The sequence below is a fragment of the Triticum urartu genome, chromosome 6, assembly GCF_003073215.2.
Source record: "Triticum urartu cultivar G1812 chromosome 6, Tu2.1, whole genome shotgun sequence".
Lineage (NCBI taxonomy): Eukaryota > Viridiplantae > Streptophyta > Magnoliopsida > Poales > Poaceae > Triticum > Triticum urartu.
The window spans coordinates 561,987,502-561,991,384 of record NC_053027.1 but is presented as its reverse complement, the minus strand read 5'-3'; positions in this window follow the sequence as shown (position 1 = coordinate 561,991,384).

Sequence of the window (3,883 nt, the reverse complement as noted above, 5' to 3'; positions counted from 1 at the left end):
ATGAATGAGCCACCGCGCTGAGGAGAAGCCGTGCATGACGAACAATGGGCTCCAATGCGGTGCCTTCAAGAAGGGAACGACGCCTGAGCGCCGCCACCGCCCAATCCAAGGATTAGGGTTTCCCCCGGAGCACCATGGCGACAGGTGAGATACCGCGACGACGCCTTCAAGAAGGGGACGACGCTAGCACGCCGCCGCCGCCGGCCTGACCACACAGAGCGGGCTTTCACCCCGGCCAACACTCACCGTCACCATATTGGGGTACGGACCACCGCGCCACCACCATTGAACGACATACTCCATGATGGGTTTCGTAGTAATTTCAAAAAAATTCCTACGCACACGCAAGATCATGTGATGCATAGCAACGAGAGGGGAGAGTGTTGTCTACGTACCCAACGCAGACCGACTGCGGAAGTGCTGACACAACGTAGAGGAAGTAGTCGTACATCTTCACGATCCAACCGATCAAGCACCGAAACTACGGCACCTCCGAGTTCGAGCACACGTTCAGCTCGATGACGATCCCAGGACTCCGATCCAGCAAAGTGTCGGGGAAGAGTTCCGTCAGCACGACGGCGTGGTGACGATCTTGATGCACTACAGCAGCAGGGCTACGCCTAAACTCCGCTACAGTATTATTGAGGACTATGGTGGCAGGGGGCACCGCACACGGCTAAGGAATAGATCACGTGGATCAACTTGTGTGTTTCTGGGGTGCCTCTGCCTCAGTATATAAAGGACTAGAGGGGGGAGGCTGGCCGGCCAACAAGGGGTGCGCCAGGGAGAGTCCTACTCCCTCTGGGAGTAGGATCCCCCCCCCAATCCTAGTTGGAATAGGATTCGCGGGGGGGAAAAGAGAAGGAGGGGGCCGACCACCTCTCCTAGTCCTAATAGGACTAGGGGAAGGGGGAGGCGCGCTGCCCATGTAGGGCTGCCTCTTCTCTTTTCCACTAAGGCCCATCATGGCCCATTTAGCTCCCGGGGGGTTCCGGTAACCTTCCCGGTACTCCGGTAAAATCCCGATTTCACCCGGAACACTTCCGATATCCAAACATAGGCTTCCAATATATCAATCTTTATGTCTCGACCATTTCGAGACTCCTCGTCATGTCCGTGATCACATCCGGGACTCCGAACAACCTTCGGTACATCAAAATGCATAAACTCATAACTGTCATCGTAACCTTAAGCGTGCGGACCCTATGGGTTCTAGAACAATGTAGACATGACCGAGATACGTCTCCGGTCAATAACCAATAGCGGGACCTGGATGCCCATATTGGCTCCTACATATTCTACGAAGATCTTTATCGGTCAGACCGCATAACAACATACGTTGTTCCCTTTGTCATCGGTATGTTACTTGCCCGAGATTCGATCGTCGGTATTGCTATACCTAGTTCAATCTCGTTACCGGCAAGTCTCTTTACTCGTTCTGTAATACATCATCCCGCAACTAACTCATTTAGTTGTAATGCTTGCAAGGCTTAAGTGATGTGCATTACCGAGAGGGCCCAGAGATACCTCTCCGACAATCGGAGTGACAAAACCTAATCTCGAAATACGCCAACCCAACATGTACCTTTGGAGACACCTGTAGTACTCCTTTATAATCACCCAGTTACGTTGTGACGTTTGGTAGTACCCAAAGTGTTCCTCCGGTAAACGGGAGTTGCATAATCTCATAGTTATAGGAACATGTATAAGTCATGAAGAAAGCAATAGCAACATACTAAACGATCGGGTGCTAAGCTAATGGAATGGGTCATGTCAATCAGATCATTCAACTAATGATGTGACCTCGTTAATCAAATAACAACTCATTTGTTCATGGTTAGGAAACATAACCATCTTTGATTAACGAGCTAGTCAAGTAGAGGCATACTAGTGACACTCTGTTTTGTCTATGTATTCACACATGTACTTAAGTTTCCGGTTAATACAATTCTAGCATGAATAATAAACATTTATCATGATATAGGAGAAATAAATAAACTTTATTATTGCCTCTAGGGCATATTTCCTTCAGTCTCCCACTTGCACTAGAGTCAATAATCTAGATCACATGTAATGATTCTAACACCCATGGAGTCCTTGGTGCTGATCATGTTTTGCTCGTGGAAGAGGCTTAGTCAATGGGTCTGCAACATTCAGATCCGTATGTATCTTGCAAATCTCTATGTCTCCCACCTGGACTAGATCCCGGAGAATTGAAGCGTCTCTTGATGTGCTTGGTCTCTTGTGAAATCTGGATTCCTTGCCAAGGCAATTGCACCAGTATTGTCACAAAAGTTTTCATTGGACCCGATGCACTAGGTATGACACCTAGATCGGATATGAACTCCTTCATCCAGACTCCTTCATTTGCTGCTTCCGAAGCAGCTATGTACTCCGCTTCACATGTAGATCCCGCTACGACGCTTTGTTTAGAACTGCACCAACTGACAGCTCCACCGTTTAATGTAAACACGTATCCGGTTTGCGATTTAGAATCGTCCGGATCAGTGTCAAAGCTTGCATCAACGTAACCTTTTACGACGAGCTCTTTGTCACCTCCATATACGAGAAGCATATCCTTAGTCCTTTTCAGGTATTTCAGGATGTTCTTGACCGCTGTCCAGTGATCCACTCCTGGATTACTTTGGTACCTCCCTGCTAGACTTATAGCAAGGCACACATCAGGTCTGGTACACAGCATTGCATACATGATAGATCCTATGGCTGATGCATAGGGAACATCTTTCATATTCTCTCTATCTTCTGCAGTGGTCGGGCATTGAGTCTTACTCAACTTCACACCTTGTAACACAGGCAAGAACCCTTTCTTTGCTTGATCCATTTTGAACTTCTTCAAAATTTTGTCAAGGTATGTTGTTGTGAAAGTCCAATTAAGCGTCTTGATCTATCTCTATAGATCTTAATGCCTAATATGTAAGCAGCTTCACCGAGGTCTTTCATTGAAAAACTCTTATTCAAGTATCCCTTTATGCTATCCAGAAATTCTATATCATTTCCAATTAGTAATATGTCATCCACATATAATATCAGAAATGCTACAGAGCTCCCACTCACTTTCTTGTAAATACAGGCTTCTCCAAAAGTCTGTATAAAACCAAATGCTTTGATCACACTATCAAAGCGTTTATTCCAACTCCGAGAGGCTTGCACCAGTCCATAAATGGATCGCTGGAGCTTGCACACTTTGTTAGCTCCCTTTGGATCGACAAAACCTTCTGGTTGCATCATATACAACTCTTCTTCCAGAAATCCATTCAGGAATGCAGTTTTGACATCCATCTGCCAAATTTCATAATCATAAAATGCGGCAATTGCTAACATGATTCGGACAGACTTAAGCATCGCTACGGGTGAGAAGGTCTCATCGTAGTCAATCCCTTGAACTTGCCGAAAACCTTTTGCGACAAGTCGAGCTTTGTAGACAGTAATATTACCGTCAGCGTCAGTCTTCTTCTTGAAGATCCATTTATTCTCAATTGCTTGCCGATCATCGGGCAAGTCAACCAAAGTCCACACTTTGTTCTCATACATGGATCCCATCTCAGATTTCATGGCTTCAAGCCACTTTGCGGAATCTGGGCTCACCATCGCTTCTTCATAGTTCGTAGGTTCATCATGATCTAATAACATGACTTCCAGAACAGGATTACCGTACCACTCTGGTGCGGATCTTACTCTGTTTGATCTACGAGGTTCAGTAGTATCTTGTTCTGAAGTTTCATGATCATCATCATTAGCTTCCTCACTGACTGGTGTAGGTGTCGCAGAAACAGTTTTCTGTGATGTACTACTTTCCAATAAGGGAGCAGGTACAGTTACCTCGTCAAGTTCTACTTTCCTCCCACTCACTTCTTTCGAGAGA